The 26276-nt window shown below is 36.8% G+C and overlaps 1 protein-coding gene across 3 annotated transcripts in view; it reads right to left on the bottom strand.

The window, feature by feature from the left end:
- The window catches only part of PDE4D (phosphodiesterase 4D), a 1389427-nt gene that overhangs the window by 1153615 nt on the left and 209536 nt on the right, over positions 1 to 26276 (bottom strand). The gene's annotated exons all lie outside the window — the stretch shown is intronic.

Here is a 26276-nt window from a genome sequence, read left to right on the forward strand (position 1 = left end):
TATTTCTGCCTCACCAGCTGCTCCTCAAAATTTCAGTTTCCTTTTAATATTTCCAACTTCAAAACATTAGATTGGCTATTCGAATTTATCTATGGTAACTCCTCATTTTTAAAATCATTAATACCCAAATTAGATTTGTAAACTCTACCTAAACTCAAGACTGGCATAACCAACTGCTTATCTTTCCACTGAATGAATATACCAAATTTAACATGAAAATCTTGATCACCCTCTTTCCATCTCAGCAAATAGTAACTCTATTTGCACAGTTTCTCAGACCAGAGTTTATATAGTCATCTCCAACTTTCCTTTTCTTTGCAACTGATGTCAGTCAAGCAGCAAACTTGTCAAATCTACCTTAGAAATATATCCCGATCTTATCCTTCTTACCATAAATACAGCTACCACCCTAGTCCAAACCATCATCATCTCCTGCCTTCAATACTGCATTTGTCTTCTATAGTAGATCCTGCTGATGCTATTCTGAGATCCCCTTTATTGGGCAGGTACATCCATCTTCCAGATGTTGTACTGACTGCTAAACAGCTCATAACTGGACTCTTGCAGAATTGTCTTTGAAAGACTCAAAGGGAGAGAGAGAGAGTAGAAGATTCAATTAGATAGATAATTATTTATTACCTTTCTTTCAGAATGTAAGCTCTGTGAGAATAGAAATGTTATTTGTTCACTGATATATTCCCAATACCTAGAAGAGTTTCTGGTACATAACTTGAATCAAAATATATTTGTTGCATTAATGAATCCTCTAGTTTATCCTGCTCAAAATGCTCACCTTATTTTGGCTCTCTGCCAGTATCCAAATGAGAAACAGAATTTCATTTAGGGAAAAGGTGAGTGCTAAGAATTAAATGTCAAAGACCATCTTCCTAAATAAGAAGATGAGGGCTATGATTTTTGCTATTTTGAGTTAAAAGAGCCCTTTAATATCCTAAAGATCCTAGCCTGAGAGAAGTAACAGTTTAAGAAAGAGAAATAGTTGGGGATATGCTTCTTTTGAGTTGAAAAGACCTTTGATTATGATTTTATCTCCTTTAGCTTCAGAAGATTTGGTGCTCAAGTTAATAAACCTTCAAGAACAGCCTAAATTGTAATACATATTCAACATTTGACTCGAATAGTGAATTGCATCTATCAGATCATCTAGACTTTGGGTTTTGCTAAAAAAAAGTTGTTGACTTACTCTCCCAGATTGAGCTCTCTTTGAAGAATAAAAACCAAACTTAAGCGTGAGGTCAGTAAGACAAGTCATAGAAGCCAAAACAACACTCTCAATACCAAGCAGAAACTATTTTACTTTTATTCTGTAATACTTCTTATTTTTTCATAGTAAGTGCTAAAGATTACATAGAAATTTTATTACACAGATTTTTTATCTGAGTATTTATTACTGCTTCTACCAAATCTTTGTTACTTTAGAAACAAACAGATGGCTAAAAAATGAAATGGGAATAAATTAACTTGATATGCTCAAGGCAGCGTTTTGTTTTTTTTTCTTTTTTTTAATTATACTTTAAGTTCTGGGTTACATATGCAGAATGTGCAGGTTATATAGGTATACACTTGCCATGGTGATTTGCTGCACCCATCAACCCATCGTCTACATTAGGTATTTCTCCTGATTCTATCCCTCCCCTAGCTCCCAACCCCTGAAAGTCTCCAGTGTGTGATATTCCCCTCCCTGTGTCCATGTGTTCTTATTGTTCAACTCCCACTTATGAGTGAGAACATGCAGTGTTTGGTTTTCTGTTCGTGTGTTAGTTTGTTCACAGTGTGGTGATTCATCAGGGATCTAGAACCAGAAATATCACCTGACCCAGCAATCCCATTACTGGGTATATACCCAAAGGTTTATAAATCATTCTACTATAAAGACACATACACACGTATATTTATTGAAACACTGTTCACAATTTCAAGGACTTGGAACCAACCCAAATGCCTATCCATGATTAAAAGGACAAAGAAAATGTGGCACATATACACCATGGAATACTATATAGCCATAAAAAAGGATGAGTTCATGTCCTTTGGAGGGACATGGATGAAGCTGGAAACCATCATTCTTAGCAAGGCAGTCTTGATGTATCAATAAAAACCCTCCTTCTAAATAGCAACTTCATATGCCTGTCTGAAACAAAATGGCACACTTGCATATTTGATTAGGAGTCAAACTGGGCTGGCCAACAAGGCAATTTTGTGAAGTATGTCCTTCAAACGAATATATTTAAAAACTAGCCATTAATAGCCACTTCAATTAAATAAATACTTACTTAGACTCTCTCTGTGCTAGGTCGTAGGGTAGGGCTTGAGATTCAAAAATGAGGAGATGTTGAAAACACAGATGCTTATTGGATACATTTGTGCGTGATACATTGTTCTAGGCACTGCTGATGCAATGATGAGCAAATAGACATTCTTCAGTGAATAAAAGAGACATTAACCATTTAATCACATATACATTAAATTATACATTTAATCATATCTGATAAGTACAGTGAAAGAAATATGTAGTACATGTAGTTTTTCTCTGGCATATATAGCAGAGAATCCTGACAATATAATATCCAGAGAAGGCTTCTAAAGTGAAGTGAATTTACAAAGATGGGAAGGATGAGGAGTGATTCACTAGGTAAAGGGAGAGAGAAGCAGGAACATGCGTTCCTGGCAGAGAGAACAGCATGAGCAAGTGCCCTAAGGCACTGGGTGGAAAGTCGGTATACAAGAAGCTCAGGAAGTGAAGCAGGCAGGAGATACTTTAGGATAAGGCAGAAAGGAGGCTGGAGACAGGGATGATTCAGATTATTGAGCACCTAGAAGATCACACAAAAACGATGTTAATAGTCTTAAGAATAACGGGAATCCACTAACTGGTTTTAAGGCAAGAGTGTGTGGTGAGTGATAAGGATGGATTTGTGTTTCAAACAAGTGACTGACTGCAATACGGCGAACAGACTGGATGAGGGGCAAGAGCAGATGCCAGGAAATGGATCAAGGCAGCTGTCACTGTGGTTCAGGAAACAGGTAATGCCAGCACAGACAGATCAGCCCTGGGAAAGATGAAAGAGAGAGGGATAGATGCAGCACATAGCTGGAAGGTAAAATCAATAGGCCTTAGTGATAGGGTACGTAGAGCAACTAAGGGAGGAGGATGAAGGTGAAGAATTGGATGACTGTTGATGCTCATAGTTTTAAGGGCCACAGGAGAAAAATCAGATCATGGTAAGCAGACTTTGAGGGAAAAACAGAATTTCAGTTTTGGGTATTTTTGATCTAAAATGCCTCTGAAACACTCAATGGAAGATATTGAAAAAGCAGTAGGATATACAGATCTGAGTCCCAGAGGACAAATATAGGCTGAATATACAAATTGATGAGTACTTATCATATAAGTGATCATTGAAATCAGAGGCATGGAAAGTATAGTGTAAGGCAATAAAAAAGAGGACCTCGCTTGAGGCATTCCCAACACTTAATGGTCAAATAGAAGTTAAAAGGGAGATAAGGAAGGAGAGCCACAGATGAAAAAGAAAAACTGGGAGATAGTCGCATAACTGAACGAAAGAAGAGGTCCTGTGAGGACACGGTGATAGGGAGAGACTATGTTTAAGTAGTAAGATTGAGAATGAGTTTACTTCTTGCCTAGCAGTTGGAAAAGATCAGAAATAGTGCATAACAAACTCCTGAGATTGGGATAACTTATCCAAAATTATAACTCTAAGTCAATAAAGATGACCTTGGGATGTATCAGTCAGGAAGTCTACAGAATACTCTTGTCCGAAAGAAACAGACGTATGTTACAATTATAATATGAATGCGACACATTCATATTGTTCATATTGTTTTAAGGATTACAAAAAGGAACTTAATGGCATAGAGTGCAGTATCATCTGACCTTAAGCAGAGAGTGGCAGAGAGTCAATACAATTCATTCCTTCTTCCCTGGGCCCATAGCTAGACCACATTTCTTATGTTTAGAACATGTAGATGTAAGGTAAATTGAAGCAACATAAGCCTCTTCTGGGCCTGCTCATAGAAAACATCTCTGGGTTCCCCATTCACCAACTGAGGGGAGAGAAGTCTCAAGTTTGAGAAGAAAATGAAACCACAGGTGCATAGGAAGAAACCCAGGGGTCTGGGTGACCAGGTGGAAGGCAGTTGGTGAACCAGAAATATCAACTGACTTAGCATGAATGAGAGATAAACTTTAATTGTTTAAGCCACTGGAATTTGGGCATTTATGTGTTATAACAGTTAGTATTAACTACTCTAACTGATACACTGAAGCTGGCTACTTTGGAAGCAACTCAGAGGGGCAGCATTTATCTCACAGACCATAACCTCTCATTAACCACAGACCTTTTATCTTTCATTGATTCACTAGTGAACCATATTTCAATGATACAGAGAGAATAATCAAAACCAAATGGCAGTTAATTTGCTACTAACAATTTTCTTAAATCTGCATGGGTTAGAATAATTCAAGGTGTTTTTGTTTTCTGTTTTCCTGTCAAACAGTATAAATTTTTCAAGTAAATCACAGTTAAGCTGTGCTTTAACAGAGGAGGAAAACAAAGTTCCATGTTTTTTCTTTGATTGACAGTTAATTAAAAAGCAAACTCAAATTTTGTCATCAATATTGTGTTACAGTGATTTAAATAGTAATTAAGCAAAATGTAGTTCTCTCAAATTGAAACAGAAAACTCCAGATTTTTTAAATGTGCTTTTTGCTTAGAACAGCACTAAAATTTATTTAAAATATGTGTTTTTATATAACAACATGCAAGTGTTCATATGACAGCTTGGCAGAGATGCTGAGGAATCTTTATAGAAAACTTGGTATGCATATTTCATATGCTTAATCATAACTTCATCTTTAAGTCTTTGGAGGAGGAAAGAAAGGGCCAACCACGGTATAGTAATGAAGCCTGAAAAGTTCTACAGGTAGAGAGAAGAGGCAGGAAAAAAGAAATATCACGTGCATGAAAGTGCTAACATGATTGAGACTTTTTCTGCGTTCTCAACATTTTTCAGGTTTAATTTCAGTATCTGATCAGTAATTTGATTATTGCAACTTAATGTTTTGCTCTCTTTCAGTTAGGACCAGCTACATAATATATGAGCCCATCTAAGTGTGGGATTTGTGAATGTATAGTTTGTATATCCATGAAGCTGGGCCTGCACTCATGTCACTCTCAAAAAAAAAAAAATTACAAAATACCATAGACCTGAGACCAAGAGTTTTCAAGTGTGATGAATAGAAATATTTGGTTGTTGCTGTGTTTTTGTATTAACTGTAGTCATTAATCAATGTTGTCCTATAAAGACTCTATTAAGGTATAAGATCTTTGGTTTCCTGACTCTCTTTTTTATTGTGTCATATAGATAATCAAAATGTAGCTGGAACAAAATGGTCTCTAAAGCAAAATGATGCAATATTCTTTTTTGACCTTGCTGTGGCCTGAATGTTTGTGTTCCCCCAAAACTCATCCATTGAAACCTAATCACCAGTGTGATGATATTAGAAGGTAGGGCCTGGGAGGTGATTAGATCATGAGGGAGGAACCTTCATGAATGGAATTAGTGCCCCATAAAAGAGGCCTCAGAGACCTGCCTTGTTTCCTTCCACATGTGAGGGCACAGATAGAATGCACTGCCTATGAGCCAGAAAGTAGGCCCTCACCAGACGCCAAATTTGCTGGTGCCTTAATCTTGGTCTTCTCAGCTTGCAGAACTGTGAGAAATAAATTTATGATGTTTATAACTACCTAGCCCATGGTATTTTGTTGTGGAAACTCAAATGGACTTAGACAGCTCTGAACTTAGACTGCACAAAACAGGATGGTATGCACTGCTGATTGAGATGTGTTCCTATTCTAGAGATTACCAAATATTGGCAAGCTTACAGTAGAAAAGTACCCTGGGGAGAAAAAAGTTACTGGAATTTCTCAGGCAAGTTCAAAAGGACATAATTTTTATGAGATGTCAATGTGCCTCCATGGGCATGAGAGGACACACTTTTGTAGATGAGAGTGACAAGAGGGATTAGACTTGTAGGAGAGGGCTGTCTATAAACAGAGACCATCTTTTTATTGGCTTTCTCATGAACTCAACTGGTTCCACTGCACAAAGTCAGAAGGAGAATGGCAAGAGACTCTTAAAACCAGGTTTGTGGTATCTGCAAAAAGTAAAGGGTGACGACTTGCTCTATCACTGAACATGCTCTGACTCTCTAACCAGCTTACTTGTCTTGGGGCTACTATAATGGGGAAATTAATACTAGTAAAAGATGACACAGTGGTTTGGCTAAATAGTCAAGACACAGACCATCACATTGAGCTTTAGATTTCAAAGATGTAAAAGACATGCCTGTGCCAACGGGTCCCGGGTCGGTGTTTTAATATTGTGAAGTTTGAAAACATTTACTCTGATAGGCAGTTAAGACTTATATGACTTGTCTGTGGAGCAATTTTAAAGTTGAAAACTATAAACAGGGTTTTCATTTTTGTGACTATGTAAAGATTATTTTCTACAGAGTGAAATAGTTAAGATTATATTTCCTGTTCTCTGATTCCTATGTCAAGATTAATAGGCCACCCAGAGAAGGGATCCTTCTAGCAACAATTTATACCCTTAAGGTTTTCCAAAACCTCATTCACACTCTGTAATCTATTGATATCCTCTTTCAAAGAAATATTCCTAAACATATTTTATTATTTTCTTTCATGGAATTTTTTCATTAAATTGTCTTGGTTTGTTTTGGCTTTTGTTGAAGTGATGATAAATACCTGGGTGGATGCCAAGTATTCTAGTATGGGGCTGAGAACAGATGTGATAAGTAGAGAAGGATAAAACTGGGCCCTCTACATTGTGTTAGATAAAAAATGCTCATGATTTATCCCTTCCCTATATCCACACTTTTGCAATGCGACTGTGTAGTTCTTCTCATCAACAAATAAGAGTCTGTTGCAATATCCTTTGAATCTGGACTGGTCTTATAACCTAGTCAAGCAATGCAATAATGAAACAGAAGTTATTGTGTGCCAGTTCTAAATCTAGACTTCAAGAGATCTTGCACTTATATTCTTTCTCTTATAATCCTGTGCATCCACCACGTGACAATCCCAAACTATTCTGATGAGATGTGCAAGCCCTAAGGGCCCCTATCATCTTAGCTGACACCCAACCAACCTGCAGAAGCAGAGCTGACTAACCAACTGGTTGAGCAAAGACACAGGAATATGCCCAGATAACCCCAGCCAAAACCACTGACCAGGCAGACTAGTGAACTAAATAAATGGTTGTTTTAAGCCATTATGATTTAAAGTGGCATACTGGGCAGCAAAAACTAGTGCACATGCTTTTGACCAAAATGCTGATTACATCTGTGTTTCTTATGTTTCTTATTCCAATGTCCATCAGCATTGTCTTATCTAAAACTGGAGCCTTGCTAGTTTCTGCTGTATTATTAGGGATTCTTCTTGGGTGTAGCTCCCTCTTCAAATATTCTCTGCAATAATTGACTTGCTTTAATATTAAAGCAATTGTTTTGCTTTAATAATCAACACCACTCATTCATATTTCATCTTCCAGAAATTTGATTAAATCTCTTATCAGCAATGGCCTTTTTCCTATTTTCTTTATTGTTGTGCATTATACAGATTTTACTTTTTTCTACTATTTTAATAGGTTTTAAAATAGATAAAGGAAAAAAAAACATGTGTTTTGTCAACATCTTGAACTAAGTCAGTGACTATTTATTGAGCATCTATTGCATGTAGGCTATATAAAATACTACAAACAACATTTGTTTATAAATAATGTTAAAAAGCATTCTTATTCATTTTAGCAAAGCACGTTTCCTAAATTTCATACTCAGGAAAATTTCTTAGTGTAATCCCTGTATATTTTAGAAATTAATTTAACTGCTCTTATTTAAAAATTGTCTTTCACACTTTTATCACTTATTCATTTATATATCACCTTATTCCAGAAATAATTTACATGTTGGATTTTGAACTAATCTAGACAACTCCTTCCTTCATTGTTAACAAATGGTAAATTTAACTATAATCATCTTTCAGTTAAAAAAAATAGAATCAGTATATTATAAATACCCAATTATCTGGTGTGTATACGTAGTGATTAAAGAAAACCAGACAATCACACTCAGTCATTTATGCATTAGATACTTTGTACTGAGAATACACAAGACACTTTCTGGTAAAATAGATGAGGGCCTGGTTAAAAGAGCATATTTTTATTCATAATATAAATATTATCAAAGGCACAAATTTTAGTACTGGCCAGTTCAATATTTGTTACATTTAAAATATTATTCAAGTAAATTTTGTCTTCATAGTGAATAAATGCACTGACATAGGTAAAGGCATTTTCAGGCATATCCCTGTTGTCTAAATGAAATGAGAAGTTACTGTGTACTCTGTGCCAAGCTATAGTGTAGTCCATTGCCTCTCTCTTCAGGTTGTAGTCTGCTTCCACCAGACGAAGAACCAAATAATAAAAGCTCATGTTTCCACATAAAAAGTCATCAAAGTCTAATTTCTGGTTCTGCTACAAACTGTAACCTGGAGTAAGTTACCTAACTTATTTGAGTTCTCAGTGTCCTCATATTTATCAAATGAAAAGGAGGAACAAGATGATCGATCTCTAATTCTCTCACCAACCTCTTTCAAAACAGTCTCCAATTATAGGCTTGGGAGTCACCTAGATCTGGGTTAGAGTTCACACTCTGCCACTTACTGCAGTCAACTTTTTTTTTTTTTTTTTTTTTTTGAGATGGAGTTTTGCTCTTGTTACCCAGGCTGGAGTGCAATGGCACGATCTCGGCTCACCGCAACCTCCGCCTCCTGGGTTCAGGCAATTCTCCTGCCTCAGCCTCCTGAGTAGCTGGGATTACAGGCACGCGCCACCATGCCCAGCTGATTTTTTGTATTTTTAGTAGAGACGGGGTTTCACCATGTTGACCAAGATGGTCTCAATCTCTTGACCTCGTGATCCATCCGCCTCGGTCTCCCAAAGTGCTGGGATTACAGGCAAGAGCCACCGCGCCCGGCGTTGCAGTCAACTTTTAACAAATATCAAAACCTAAACTGTATTATCTATGATGTAAAGACAACCTCATGTAACTAGTATGAAAATCAAAAGACATAATGCGTACATTTCTCCTAACTCAGTGCTTAAAACACAGCAAGCACTCAGTACATGCTAGCTAATATTAATTAGTGTTAGACCACAACATCTACAGTATTTTTCTAGATGCTAACTGGATATTTCCATTAACAGGTAGATCACCACCTTATGAGAAAATCTTTTTATTCCAGGACATCCTAATTATTAAGGCTTTACATACATATAATGAGCTTAAATCTGACTCCTTGTAACTGTCTACTCTACTATTTAGTAGTTTTTAACTGGAGTTCACAAAGAATTCAGGAGATGGATAAATTTGGATGAAAAACTTTACATTAGTATTTTCACTAACTTGTAATAAAAAATACCATTTTCGGCCGGGCGCGGTGGCTCAAGCCTGTAATCCCAGCACTTTGGGAGGCCGAGGCGGGTGGATCACGAGGTCAAGAGATCGAGACCATCCCGGTCAACATGGTGAAACCCCGTCTCTACTAAAAATACAAAAAATCAGCTGGGCATGGTGGCGCGTGCCTGTAATCCCAGCTACTCAGGAGGCTGAGGCAGGAGAATTGCCTGAACCCAGGAGGCGGAGGTTGCAGTGAGCCGAGATCGTGCCATTGCACTCCAGCCTGGGTAACAAGAGCGAAACTCCGTCTCAAAAAAAAAAAAAAAAAAAAAAAAAAATACCATTTTCTTCAATTATGAATATAGTTACCAAACCACTGTTGTTTGTGACCTTGTTGCCAGTAAAAATCATCAATACCTTCTTATCTCATTAGACTTGTTGTGAGCACTTCAAAATTAACTATGTTAGATATATGCTCTGCTAGATCTTATTATTTAATATATTAATAAAGTTATACATATATAACTATACCAAAATTTTATTTTAATATTTTTATAATTTGTTCTAATTCAATTGGTTTCCTTTTTAATTCTATAATTTTATTTGTGTTTATAAACATTATACAGGCTGGGTGTGGTAGCTCACACCTGTAATCCTTGCATTTTAGGAGGCCAAGGCAGGAGTATCACTTGAGGCCAGGAGTTTGCGACCAACCTAAGTGACATCTCTTTTGTAAAGACACTATCTCCACAAAAAAAAAAAAAAAAAAAAAAAAAATTAAAAATGAGCCAGGTGGTGGCCCACACCTGTGGTTCTAGTTACTAGGGAGGTTGAGACAGAAGGATTGCTTAAGACTGGGAGTTTAAGGCTGCAGTGAGCTACAATTACACCACTACACTCTAGCCTGGGTGACATAGCAGACCTTGTCTCTAAAAACAAACCAAAAAACAACAAAAAAACCATTATACAGTTGTCCCTCAGTATTCATGGGAGATTGGTGCCAGGACCTCTGGCAGATGCCAAAATCCATGGATGCTCAAGCCCCTGATAGGAAATACTGATATGATATATGAAATAATGATATTGCATAGTATTTGTCTATAATGCATGCACATCCTCTTATATATTTTAAATCATCTTTAGATTTATTATAATGCCCAGTAGAATGTAAATGTTGCATAAATAATTCTTTTTTTTTTTTTGAGATGGAGTTTCGCTCTTGTTACCCAGGCTGGAGTGCAATGGCTCGATCTCTGCTCACCACAACCTCCGCCTCCTGGGTTCAAGCAATTCTCCTGCCTCAGCCTCCCAAGTAACTGGGATTACAGGCGCACACCACCATGCCCAGCTAATTTTTGTATTTTTAGTAGAGACGGGGTTTAACCTTTTTGACCAGGATGGTCTCAATCTCTTGACCTCGTGATCCACCCGCCTCGGCCTCCCAAAGTGCTGGGAGCATAAATAATTCTTATACTGCATTATTTAAAATATAATGACAAGAAAAAATTCATACATGTTCAGCACAAACTTTTTTTAAAAAACATTTTTAATCTATGGTTAGTTGAATCCCAGGATGCAGAACTCATGGGTACAGAGGGCCAACTGGACTGGAAGGCATTCAGAGGTGTACCCTCTTTGTTGAAAGGATTCAGTACTTATACACTCTCCATACACACACACAGATTAGTAAACTCTGCTCTGGAGTAAGCTCACATAATTCTACTCTTCCTCCTCAATGAAACCCTTATCCACTGAAGGACAAATATGGCCTTGGAATGCTCTAATTGTTTGTGTCCCTTCAAAATGTATACATTGAAACCTAACCACTAATGTGATAGTATTTCAAGATGGGACCCTTGAGAGGTCATTAGTGGCCTTACAAAAGAGGTCCAAGAGAGACCCTTCACCCCTTTAACCATGTGAGACACAGCTATAAGGTGCCATCTATGAAAGAGAAAGCACACTCTCACCAGACACCAAGTCTGCTGGCACCTTGATCTTGGACTTCTCAGCCTCCAAAACTTTGGGAGATAAATTTCTATTGTTTGTAAGCACTGAATTTACGCTATTCTGTTATAGCAGCCAAAATGGACAAAGTCCGATCTAATTGCCAGATGTCTTTCTTTTCTTTCTGCCTCTACTTAACATTTCTAGTTGAGCATGCCTCCAGGCATATGTCATGGAAAACTAGTGTGCAAGATGATCTACAAAAGAAAAAGTAGGCTTTTGCTCAAAAATGGGGGAAGGGAAAAGGAAAAACCATCAAATACCAGAAACAGTAACAAGAAAGGTAAAGAAAGTAGGTATCTGGATGGAGAAGCAAAGTTAAAATGATGCTTATCAGACAGAACACCTGTGTTTGTGGAAAGAAGTTAGGAGCCACTGGAGAAAGAAATAATCTTTATTTTTATAGGGAGAAGTGATGATGAGAGGACCATATTCCTGGAGGAAAGGTCAGAGGATGAAAGTAGAAAGTAAGTAGCTATAGAGGAAAGCATATCCTTTCAGGACACTAAGGTGGGACATTTCTCTCCAAGTTTCCTTAATGCACTCCTGTCTTGGACAGGTGGGATGCAAATTGGTATACTAAAGACCATGAAAATTACTGCTCAAAAGACACCTTTTGCTTAACAACTCATCCTTTCCAAGCTTCTTCGACAACAGACCTTTCCTCTTCATAAGAATCATTAATGTTCTATGAGCTACTGCTCTACAGAATACACTCAGAAACTGTTCTAACTTTCCATTGTGCAGGATATTCCACAGGTGGTCTGACAATTGAGCACGATGAACTACTGCTACCTTTCTTGTCTGAGCAGTAATACTTCAATTGATGTTGATTTTTTTTCTCTCAAGATAGATTCAATTTAGAAGATTTTTAGATAGACTTATCACACATTTGATATAGTACTTGCAATGAACTACCATTTTTCATGAGAACTGTCCACACAATGAGGTCTTTCAGTACTTGTGATATTGCTTTTTAAAAAATTTTTCTTAAAGCCTAAATCAGAACTTAACATTTGTTTTCTGTTAGATTGTGCCTTGTTATTTCTGGACTATCTTTTTTTTATTTATTTTTTTAAGTTTTGAGAAGAGGTCTTGCTCTGTTGTCCAGGCTGGAGTGCAGTGGTGTGATCTCAGCTCACCGCAATCTCCTCCTTCCAGGTTCAAGTGATTTGTGCCTCAGCCTCCCAAGTAGCTGGGATTATAGGCATCTGCCACCTTGCCCAGCTAATTTTTGTATTTCTGGTGGATTCAGGGTTCCACCATGTTGGCCAGGCTGGTCTTAAACTCCTGACCTCAAGTGATCTACCCTCTTTGGCCTCCCAAAGTGGTAGGTATTATGTTATTTTTTAACCATAGCATTGCCACACATTTCTTTTTTCTTTTTCTTTTTCTTTTTTTTTTTTTGGCTGAGATCCAAATTTATTATAACTGCTTGATTCATTCTGACAAAGACTACTACTAGGTATCCACCCATTATCCATTCTTTTCTTATTCCTTGCTAAAGAAAAACACCTATGTTATTGGGATTGGGAGTATGCTCAGTTAATACATATGTTTTTCAGATTAACTTGCACCTAGATACATTCTTATTTTAATTTCCAAATTGTATTTTAAATTCAGGGGTACATGAGCAGAATGTGCATGTGCAGCATGTGCATATTGGTTACATAGGTAGACGTGTGCTGTGGTGGTTTGGGGCATAGATCATCCCATTATCCAGGTATTAAGTCCAGCATCCATTAGCTATTCTCTTGATTCTCTCCCTCTTCCCACCTCACTACCCTTTGACAGGCCCCAGTGTGTATTGTTAGCCCAACTCCAATGTGTCCATGTGTTCTGATCATCACTTATACATGAGAACATCTGATATTTTGGTTTTCTGTTCCTGCATTAGTTTGCTAAGGATAATGGCCTCCAGCCCCATCTGTGTTCCCATAAAAGGCATAATCTTATTTTTTTATGGCTGCATAGTATTCCATGGTGTATATGTACCACACTTTCTTTATCAAATCTGCCATTGATAGGCATTTAGGTTGATTAGATGTCTTTGCTATTGTGAACAGTGCTGCAATGAACATACATGTGCTTGTGTCTTTATGAAAGAATGAATTATATTCCTCTGGGTATATACCTGATAATGAGATTGCTGGGTTAAATGATATTTCTGCCTCTAGGTCTTTAAGGAATTGCCACACTGTGTTCCACAATGGTTGAACTAATTTACACTCCAATCAAAAGTGTAAAAGCATTCCTTTTATTCCACAATCTCACCACCATCTGTCATTTTTTGACTTCTTAATCACAGCCATTCTGACTGGTGTGAGACGCTATCTCATTGTGGTGTTGATTTGTACTTCTCTAATGAACAGTGATGTTGAGCTTTTTTTCATATGTTTGTTGGCCACATGAATGTCTTCTTTTGAGAAGTATCTGTTCACGTCTTTTGCCCACCTTTTAACAGTGGTGGTGTAAATGTATTTAACTTCCTTAGAGATGTTGTATATTAGACCATTGTCAGATGGATAGATTGCAAAAATTTTCTCCCATTCTGTAGGCTGTCTGTTTACTCTGTTGTTATTTTCTTTTGCTGTACAGAAGCACTTTAATTAGATCCCATTTGCCAATTTTCGCTTTTTCTGCAATTGCTTTTGGCATTTTCATCATGAAATTTTGCCTGTGCCTATGTCCTGAATGGTATTGCCTAGATTTTCTTCTAGGATTTTTAAAGTTTTGGGTTTTACATTTAAGTCTTTAATCCACCTTGAGTTTATTTTTGTATATAGTGTAAAGAAGGGGTCCAGTTTCAGTTTTCTGTATATGACTAGCCTGTTATCCCAGAACCATTTATTGAATAGGAAATCATTTCCCCATTGCTTGTTTTTGTCAGGTTTGTCAAAGAAAGGATGGTTGTAGGTATGCAGTACTATTTCTGGGGTCTCTATTCTGTTTCTTTGGTCTGTGTGTCTGTTCTTGTACCAGTACCATGCTGTTTTGGTTACCATACCCCTGTAGTATGTAGTTTGAAGTTGGGTAGCATGATGCCTCCAGCTTTGTTCTTTTTGCTTAGGATTCCTTTGAACTTTAAATATTTTCCACAAAGTTGATTAGCATTAGTCTGTGCTTTGATGTAACCCCTTGTTAAAATGTTGGGCAGAACATAGCCAAGGGAAGAACAATGTGGCATATCGATGCTTTGGAGTATGTTTATTCAATCAATCATATATATATATATATATATATATATATATGATTTCATTGGACTATTTACCAAGATGTTCCACAACAGTCAGATTGCTAGTAGCCCTATAATTTCATATCTGTTATTTCTGTCTTTTTTTCTCTCTCTTTTTTTTTTTTTTTGAATCTGGAAATGTCTTTTGTTATTCTAAAGAATAATTTTCTTGCTTATAACACTCAGGCAGACCAAAACATACATAGAAGTTTAAATTCTTGCTTATGTTATTCTTTGAATTACATACATTCTCACTGAACTCACTGAACTTAAATGTGTGTGTGTTCTCAAAGATGATATTTCTGAAGTGCCTAAAAATGTGAACCAAACTTCACTAAACCATGCTATATGACTTCTGTGGCCACTTTAAAAACCACAATCATTAATATCAGTATAAATGGTAACATATATACTGGCATGTAACTACTATAAATAATTGCCTCCAATTATTAGTCATAATTGCAATGTTGGTATTTACATTCACATTGTTTATAATGAGTGAAATAAAATTGTGTTCAGGACAGTGAAATTGTGTCATGAAGTGCTTTTTGTTTTTTTTTTTCTGAAAGTAGGATTATATTTTAACTCAGTAATCTCATTTTTGGAAATTAGAAATCTCTTTATCCTAGTACAACTCTGCTCACTCAAGTACTCACAGTGAGATCTCAGAAGCTAGGATGGTTCTACAATAAATATATTTATCCCTGAAGGTAGAAGTTTAAAATTCCAAAATGATGAAGTTGCTGCTATACACTGCTACAGTTGCTTCATAATGTTTGGCTCCTTAAGTAGGAAATACAGTTCAGCACTAAGCCAACGGGGTTCCTAAATGGACCAATTCATTCAAGATAATGGAGGCTTACGTTCATTATATGAAGGATTAGTTACAAAATGGCAATGCTACACTCATCAGGTTTTTCTCAAGATCTATACAGGAAACAATGAACCAATGATTAACTGTAACTTACACCTTTTTTTAATGCACACATTTCAAGTTCATAATAGGAGGCATTATATATTAATCATTCACACTAGTTGCAATGAAAACCCTTTAAGACTATTATCAAGAGATATAATACAGTCAGGTAAGTTTAAACCTATAAAAGAATCACTGCCATTGACTTCTACAAAATTTTAGTGCCAAACTTACTGCTATAAAAGATATGTAATGCCACAGAATACAAACGCCCATGGAAGAATAACTCAATATAATAACCCAATAATAATGCATGTAAGCATGTGGGCAGTAGAGGAAAAGGAAGGGAAAAATAGCCTACTCATTGGAAACATTTATAGTATTCAGGTTCAGATAGCTCAGTTTTTCTCAAACTATAAGATGCTGAGTATTCTAAGAAGACAAATTACCAACAACATTGTTTCTTATAAAATATATTTAATGTATTTAAACACACTTCTATAATTGTTATTATCACATAGGAATCCACATTGAAATAATTGAGAAATAAGTGTTGGGTATATCACGAACACATGAAGTAGAATTAAATGTCAAAGTTTCATATACATATTAATTTTAATGTTAATGTTAAATATTTATTAGTAGTATTAACCAACTAATTTTACGGATATACATTGCCTGTTAATCATCAAAGCTCCACGTTATGCAACTTGTCACCATTTCAACTGTTTTTGTCTTTTTTATGTCCTTAATTTAAAAAAATGATTTAATCTATTTAATTTGTAGTATTGTTTTGGACCTTTAATAAGTTAGAATATGAATAACTTTTTAAATCATTTCTTGAAACAATTAATTTTGCAGTCATTTTTTGTCTTCTTTAATCAAGTGCATATATTATATCCATGAACTATCATTTATGTGTTCTATCAATATATAATTATTCAAAAAGTATTTCCAATAAATTTGGAAAATGTATATTTCCAACAAATTTTCTAGTAATTTCTATATTACATGGTATATTCCAGAATGGTGATGGAATAATTGAACTATGGAATATTTAAACTAGGAGGAACTTGGGTATAGTTTCATCACTTAAGGGTAAAAGTGAGGCCAGGAGAGATGAGATGACTAGGACTCACTTTACTCAGTGAGTTGGACTACGGATGCTTTCTAGTTTCTAATTCTGTGCTCTTCCACCTGGCTCCTTATATCCTGATATCACAAACATTTAAAGGAAAGAAAGAGAGAGAAAAGAAGGAAGGAATAGGAGAAAAGAAAGAAAGAAATTGTATTCACCAAGAATAAAAATGTTGCCCAGTAATACTGTTGCAGAATTGAAAGATTAGATGAAGTGTGTTTGATATTCAGCCAAAGTATTTAACATATCATGAAATTCCATAAATAATCCGTTATATAGAAGAGACATTAAGGACTATGAAATGTACCCTAGAGGTAGACTGTAGAACCTAACAAAGAGTAGAAAATGGGTCCTCAGCACAGATTAGTGACTCAGCTTGAGCAAAAGCAAATTAAGGCTGAATTTCAAGAATAGTTTTAAAATTATTTAACCCTCACAGGTAGGGGACTGTTTGAATGTATGAAACTCACTCATGTTGGCTTAAGCCTTTATTAAACCTTTATTAAAAGGTTATAGGACTGTTTTATAGAAGCCAAAGCTAGAAAGGTAACTCAGCCCCTTGTAGGATTAGAACCCATCTAAAAGCTATTAAGAATGAAGACAATTATATTTATCACCTCTTCCTTCATGGAGTTAGTAGATACTCATTGTGTGTCTCTTTGGCTATCAGTTTCATGCTCTTTTTTTTGTAGGAAAATTGGCCCTGCTATTTCAAGATCCAGTAAATAGAGACTGGAATCAATGTGCCCCAAATCAAAATTCCTCAGAGATAACCTGTTCTTCCATCTTGGAGGTGGGTGGTGAAAAGCAACGTAGGGGCAGGACCTTCTGCTCCCTCAACAGCAATTGCAGAAGTAGACCCTCTTGAATGACATCATCAAGAGATTCTCAAAGAGTGTAACAGGGTGCAGAGAGCAAGCTTTGGCAAAGACACATGTGACTTACTTAATGCTGAGTATCCCATGGAAAGAAGAAAACTACAGGCAACAGAAAAAGTAAGAAAGCATAGAAAATAAACTGAGGCAGAGAATAGAAGGGAGAAATCCACGTTAGCCTCTTGAAGGATTGTTGACCTGTTCCAGTCCTTAGGTTGCAGCCACAGCAAGCTTTGCTTTAGGACCCCTCAGTGAGCCCAAGGAAAGTACAGATGGGCTGATAACCAGAGCTCACTTGCCCGCTTTACTCTCTGGATCTGCCTCACCTGATCCTGGTCACCCTTTTCAGAATTCCTGCTCAGCAACTTACTGCTAAGTCTACTTATTGCCTTCCTGTGGACCTAGGACATTGATATTGTCTGCAACAACTGCCATTTAAACAGACATAATCTTGGAGATAATCTAACCAATCCTGATATGCTGAAACAATATGTGTTTTCACATTGGAGAGGACTTGGTTTGAATCCTTAATTAATGCTGAGGAGCCATCTAACCAAAATCAATTCACTTATCCTGACTCTTGATTTCTCATCAAGATAATAATGATTTGCTCAATGAGTTTTACCTAAAAATACAGGATAAATTAAGTAATAATAACTCAAAGCAACAACTAGATTTCTGGTCTGTATCTCCTCTCCTAAACCCTGACGATAACTTGTACAGCAAGTCATGAATTTTGGGTTCCTTCATTTAATACATGTACCTTTATTGAGTACCTACATATGCAAAGCATTAGCCTAGAAACTTCATGGAAAACAAAAATTTACCAATCACAGTATCCTGTCCAAAAGGAAATTACAAAGTTAAAATGGACAGTACATAAAAAGAAAGGAAGGAAAGAAGGAAAGAAGGAGGGAAGGAGGGAAGGAAGGAAGGAGGGAAGGAGGGAAAGAGGGAAGGAGGGAGGAAGGAAGGAAGGAAAGAAGGAAGGAAAGGAAAGAAAGAAGGGAGGGACAGAGGGAGGAAGGAAGGAAAGGAGAGAGAAAAAAAGACCAAGACTTGAAAATTGTCTACTGTGCACTAGGCTTTTTACATACATAATCATACTCTTCACAAGCAGTGTTTTAGGTAGGCATTATTGTTCTCATTTTATGAATAAGTGAACAGAGGCTCAGAAAGATTAAGTGACTCTGGGGAAATATTTTTAAAATTGTTCAGATAATGTGCTGTGATGTGATTACAATAGAAAAACATTGCTTTTAACTCTGTAGTTGAGGACTTCGTGAAGCAGATGAAATCTGAGCCCTCTATACTGGGTGGGATTTAGGCATTGGCAGAAACACCAGCGTGAGCCAGGGATCTGACAGCAGAAAGAACATAGCCATGTCTGAGACTAGCAAACAGCTAGATCAGTTCATAGTATTATACATAAAGGGGAGAAGTCTTGGGAATAAGGTTGGGGCCAGATGACGGAGAACCTGAATGTCCACCTAATGTGTTACCAAATTACTGTGGGTAGCAGAGAACCACTGAAGTTGAGTGAAAAAAAAAAGTACCCTCAGCTCTTTGGCCAGAAGCAATTATCTGAGAAAAAATGGCATGGGGAGCATATGACAATTATCGGGGCAAGAGGTTACAGGGAGTTTGATTTAGAATTTCAGCCACAAAAGTGGACAAATCATCAAGGTAAGAAATAAAATTTACAGAGGTAGAATCAACAGATCTTCATAATCTTTAAATATATTTTTAAAATTTTAACTACTTTTATTTTTAATTATTATAGATACATGATATTAGATTAGATGGTCAAGAGAAGAAAAAGCCAAAGGTGTCATGAATTTGAGGAATAAAAGACTCTAACAGTAGCTGAGAGCGAATAAGGAATCAGATCCTTTTCTCTTCTACTCCCTGGGATTTCTGTTTAACAGGAAGCTAATTTTGCAACTTTTTATACTAACAAAAATGAAGCATATTGTTTTCATAAACCTTTGTAAAATCTGCTGCATTCTCTGACATATTTGCAAATAATGCCACATTCTGCAGACAGTTTATGTGCAACATGCTTCACATTACTAACAGAGAGACATCACTAAAATAATATTCTATAACAAAATTATGAAGGTCATTCCTTAAAATACTATTTTAGAAATGGAAATACATTTGTTGAGAAGTGTTAATAATTTGATACTTACACAGTAGACACACATATATTTTTACCCACTAACAATCAAGACATTTAGAACAGTGGCTGTCAACTCCAGCTGCACATTAGAATCACCTGTAGAGCTTTAAAGAATGCTATTGCCTGAGTCCTCACCTGAGTTCTGCTATAAATGACCTAGGAGCAGCTTGGGAATTGTGTATGTGTGTTTCATAAGGCTCTCTAGATGATTTAAATGCAAAACTCATGGTTGAGAACCACTCAGCAATAAGAAAAATGATTGATTATGTTAGAGATAATTAAGTAGTTTATCTTGCCATCCAAAAGATTATTAGCTACATTTATATAATTTGTACACATAAGATCCCAAACCAGTCTTGCCCTAACATTTAATATGAGAAAAGTTGTATCAAGAAGGAGAGCTTGGTGGACTGAGTGGTCAGAATAGAGGGAATAAATGAACAACAAGATGTGAAGTAGGCTGACTTCTGAAACATTTTGCTTATTCTTTCCTCCTGACTCAGCAGCAACCTCTGGACTATTACAGCAGTGAAAGCTCTCCTTCACTCATTCACTCTGCAAACACTCATTTGCTGGCTGGCTTACCCCATCATGAATATCCCCAGTTCCTCCACTCAGCCTTCCAGTGGCACCTGTGACTGGGTGCAAAGCCCGAGATAAGGCTTTTGGTCACACTGAAACTCATAGAAACTGAGAGGGGAGAGCTAGCACTCTGGCCCTGTTTCTTCACGTTTGCAGGAATGCTGAATGATCTGCTTATTCCCAAATCTCTTCTCTTTTCTGTCATACAATGAGTAAGGTGCTGATTAGCTCCATGGCTTAAGGCATTGTCAACAGAAATCCATATTAAATGTGCCTGTTGCCTAGGCAGAGTTAAACATTTCTTTCTATTGCTCATCACTGATGAAGAGAAAACTGCTACCCTTTCTACAGCAGGCAGGACTGTGAGGGAATTGGACAAGGAACAAGCCATGGGGAATATTTAGGGTGTACAGCAGTAAGATGACCTCTAGCTGTTCTGCATTGCTCACTACTGCTCCATTAATAAGGTTTTTTTCAAGGTTGGCTCTGGTCTTCGTTCATTTGATTACTTTTCCATGGAGTCCTCCTCAATGTTTCAACTATAATTCTATCCATTTCTCAAGGCTTAGTTAAAATATAGTTTTACTCATCTCACCATACCAATCAATCTTTCTCCACTCTCTCAGCTTTGGAATTAGATATCTTTGCACTTGTCATTCTTCCTTACCAGACTTAAGCATCCAAAGACAGAATTTGCCTTTGTCCAATGTATATACAACATGGCACCAATTGCCATCCAGTGCACATAACAGGTATTCAACAAATCTGATAAATGAATTAAGTATTATAGATCACTCTAAATATCATCAAAGAATTCATGAACAACTGGAATTATTTCAGTATTGAAATAACTAATAAGTTTCAACACGAGAGAGGTAAAAGGCTCAAGAGTCTCCCCTGGAATGGATATTTAAAGAGGTATTTAACCATTCGACATAAATAATGGACTTGTATCCGAAACAAACATGAATATTCTCAACTAACTTTATCTTATGGGATTACAGTTGTTTTTTTTCCAACTCTTTAATAGTAGCATATGTTCTTTTCTGAAACACTATTTAAATAAGCTTGCTTTATGCAAGTCCCAGAAGTCACTCCTTGTAATTGTACCACTGAAATCATTATAATTCTTGGTTTAAAGAAGTTAATATATTTTCTGCCAGAGTGACAAGAGGGTCATCACTTACCTCTGAGCCCTACATGTGGCATACTCAAGAATGACTTCTCCACCTCCGAGGACTGACAAGCCGTATGTTTATTTATGAGACCATAAGCCAAACTATTCTTATTTCCTGATTTCTGGGGGAGTAACTACAAGGAAGAGATTTTAATTACCAAAGTCCTCAACAGTGCTAAGTTACTTAAGAGTCATCTTAACATTGCTTTCATTGCAACCCATGGGATTTTAGCCTATTTAAAATTGCTTTGCTTTTATGTCATAAACCTTGTTTGACCAAATCAACCTTGTTTCAGTTGGTAAGTTCCACAAAATTTGAAGAAGTATTTGGAAAATTTTCATTTCCACACTCCTTTGAGGTTTTTCTACCCTACAAAGTACCTAGCAGAGAGCCTTTCAGATATCCGGTACTCAGGATACTTGGAAAAATAACAAATGAATGAGGGAATGGTGTTTACATTTTGCCAGTAGAAGTAATTGAGATCAGAATTTGAGATATGTTGGTATTTAGTTCAGAAAAATGTAAACATGATGGAATTTTCAGCTGAAAAACTTCCTTTGAAATCTAAATATCGTATAAATAAGATATGCCCTTGCCTTTGTTACTAGGCATCTTTTGATATATATGTCCAAATCTTTCAACTAAATTATAAATTACAGAGGAGGCTGAGCGTGGTGGCTCACGCCTGTAATCCCAGCACTTTGGGAGGCCGAGGCGAGCAGATAGCCTGAGCTCAGGAGTTAGAGACTACCCTGCGCAACATGGTGAAAACCCATCTCCACTAAAATACAAAAAATTAGCTGGGCATGGTGGTGCACGCCTGTAGTCCCAGCTACTCAGGAGGCTGAGGCATGAGAATCGCTTGAGCCCGAAAGGTGGAGGTTGCAGTGAGCCAAGATTGCGCCACTGCACTCTAGCCTGGGAGACAGAGCGAGGCTCCTTCTCAAAAAAAAAAAAAAATTACAGAGGAATTATGCTTATTGCTCAGCACAGAACCTAGCACCTAGTAGATGTTCTATAAATTTGTATGATTGATCTATTTCTACGTTGTGCAATATTTCGTCTTCAGACTTGTGTCTTCACCATTATATAGTCTCCTTTCAGATAGGACCTGCTGGATTGGAATTTAGTGTCCAAGATCAGACTGAGCCATTTGCGCAGACATAATGTCAAGACCAGCCCTTAGAAAATTGCAAAGTGGAAAGGAATGTCCTCATTGATGCTTTTCTTCACAATTTTCTTCTTCTCCATCAGGTAATCATTGATCCTCTACTTGCTTTAGAAAAGGATCCGATTTACTCAATGCAAAGACATATTAAAAAACAAAAGCAAATCTACATAAATGGGACTGCATCAAACTAAAAGCTTACATCTGCACAACGAAGATAATCGACAGAATGAAGAAACAACATATACAATAAAAAATATTTGCATCTGATATGAAATTGATATTCAAAATACAGAACTCAAGAGCAAGAAAATAAATCACCCAATTTCAAAACAGGTAAAGGATTTGAATAGACATTTCTTAAAAGGCATACAGATGGCCAATAGGTATATGAAAAAATGGTCAACATCACTAATCATAGGGAAATGCAAATCAAACCACAGTGTCATCTCACACCTGTTAGAATGGCTATCATCAAGAAGAAAACAGGTAATAAATATTGGGGAGGACATGAGGAAGAGAGAACACTTATGCATTGTCAGTGGGAATGTAAATTAATACAAGCACTATTCAAAGGTGTCACCATTTTAGCAAGTAACTACTGAAGCAAAACTATTAACTGTAAAGTCTATTGGAGGACTATGAGCAGCCCTACAGGGAAAAAAAGAAAGCTACATTGGTACTTCCCCACTGATCTCAGGCAAAGTGTGAACTCTGTTGAACTGATTTTGCTTGGAAGAAATACAAGAAAGGTTTCCCCAGAACACCTTTGAAAGCTAGTGCCTTATAAATGGAAACAAATAAATCACTTAACAGAAAATTTGTTTGTTTCAACAGACAGGTCGTGAGGCTGCTTCTTGCTGTGTAGATCACAATGGTGACCAAGTGCTGGCTGTGAATGAGCCACACGGCACTCATTATTTACCAACAAGGTTAAAGAAATAGTGACTACAAAATTCTTATTTCAAGCTCTAATTTTCTAGGATTATCAAGGAAGGTCAGCATTTTACAAACACTTTATTTTCTTACATTCACTTTTCTTTTAATCGTGACCAGTCAAGATAATGTGCACGAGATATCTGTTTCTGTGTGTTAGAGACAGAATGCTTGTTCTTAGGTACTGCAAGGAAAAATTAGCATTCAGACAAAAAGTTTTTTTAGCAAGGTAATTTTACATCTACAGAAAGGGTACTGCTCATCAGCTATCTTGCTATGAGAGTATACTGAACAAAAGAAAGGCAGGAATATTTATTTTTTATGCATTGGGTCTTTACTGCTGTGTCTGAGCTTTATTGGTTGGAGCTGGACTTTACGGCTTAACTTAAACTTGATTGGCTAATAATTTTAAACTTTATTGAATAGGTAAAGGCAATGGAGAACAAAAGGAAAAGACAAAGTTGCTTGTGAAAGGACTTAGAAAAGTAATAACATTTCTAAATAAGGAAGGGGCATAGGCTGCGAGCTGGGACATGCCTGTGAGCATGACTAGTACAAATATCTTTTTAAGATATTTGTTACTGTGTAACAAATTATTCCCAAACATAGCATCTTAAAACAACAAATGTCTCTTACTTCACACAGTTTCTAAGGATCAAAAATTCAGGAGAGCTTGGGATCTCTCAAGAGGTTGCAGTCAAGCTGCCAGCTGGGGCTGCTATCACTGCAAGGCTTAACTGGAGCTAGAGAATCACTTCTCAAGTCACTCACATGGTTGTTGGCTTGCCTCAGTTCCTCACTGGCCATTGGCTGGAGGTCTCCATACCTTACCATGTGGCCTTTTTCCATAGGCTGCTTGAGTGTCTTTGAGAGTTGGCAGCTAGCTGCCTCCAGAGTGAGTAATCAGAGAAAAAGAAACAGTATCCAAGACAGAAGCCACAGTTTTTATGACTTAACCTCCAAAGTGGCATATCATAACTCTTCCTGAATTTTCTTGGCCACGGAGGTCAACCCTGGTACAATGTGGAAGAAGATGACACAAAAATCTGAATACCAGAGGGTGCAGCTCACTGGAAGCCATCTTGGAAGTTGGCTACCACAGAAGATTTCTTTAGATACCAATTTTCTATGCTATAGCTAAAGAATACAATGGATAGTTTATTGCCCCTTCCAAGTAGCAGATCTTAACTTTTTTGCAGGTGGAGTGGAGGAGCAATATAGTTTCCTTTTAAGTCTCTAATGAAAGCTCTGAATATCCTTCCCAAGAGAATGTACAGTTGACCCTCTGTATCAGTAGGTTCTTCATCCACAATTTAACCAACTGGGGATTAAAAATATTCCACAAAAATAACAATACAACAACAAAAATCATCATCATTTTTTATAACAACGATATACATAGCATTTACGTTTTATTAGTTATTAGAAGTAATCTAGAGATAGTGTAAAGTGTATGGAAGGATATAGGTTATACATTAACACTACACCATTTTATATAAGGAACTTGAGCATCCACTGGGTTTTGTATCTGCAGTATTGGTATTTGGCTCCTGAAAGCAATCCCCCACAGATTCCAAGGGATGACTGTACAAATGAGTCATTATAATTTTGCACATAATTTCCCAGAGTCCAAGCATTCCCTAAGGATTTTATAATAACTTCAGGTTCAGAAACACTATCCTTAACAGTTACCATCATCTTCCAATCACTAAGCACAAAGACATAGCTGCCATTGGGAACTTATAGTAGGATATACATAGACTTATTTAATCAAATCACAGCTGACATTTTTATTTAACCAGAAATTCAAAGAGTTCTGAATAGAACATGGCTGTTTTCTGAGTCAAGCTTGCAAAGAAATTCCTGTATGGGAAACTCAAATGCTTATTTAAGTTGCAGTCTTTGAGAGATAAAGAAGTCCTAGGGGGTGCTGTCTCTATACATGCCGGTTACAAAAGTCCTTTGTCTTTCAGGGCAAAGTAAAGGGAGATTAAGGAATTTTGCTATGGAGAAACCCTATGAACAAAAATGTGGTGTTTCGCCATAGTGTTTGATAATATATGAGAGCTATCTATGTTTAAAACTGTGGTCAATAAAGTTGACCACTAAATTGATATTTTTATAAGACCTCTTCCCATTCTTTCTTTTTTTTAGGTTTACATTTTGAAATCCAGACCTTAAACCACTGTCTTAGTCCATTTTCTGTTGCTATAACAGAATACTATAGATTGAGTAATTTACAAAGAAAAGAAGTTTATTTGGCTTATTGTTTTGGAGACTGGGAAGCCCAAGAGCATGGTATCAGCACCTGGCAAAGGCATGGCAGAAAGCGTCCTATGGTGAGAGCAAATGAAAGAGATAGAGCTTGCTTTTATACCAAAGCCACTCCTGCAATTGCTAACTCACTCCCATGATAACAGCATTAACCTATTCACTACAGAAGAACTCTTATGACCCAATTACCTCTCAAAAGTTCCACTCTCTCAACACTGCCACATTGGGGAATAAGTTTCTAATACAGGAATTTTGAGAGATATATTCA

The sequence above is a fragment of the Aotus nancymaae genome, unplaced genomic scaffold (genome assembly GCF_030222135.1).
Source record: "Aotus nancymaae isolate 86718 unplaced genomic scaffold, 86718_ANA_hifiasm-v0.15.2.pri h1tg000014l, whole genome shotgun sequence".
NCBI lineage: Eukaryota > Metazoa > Chordata > Mammalia > Primates > Aotidae > Aotus > Aotus nancymaae.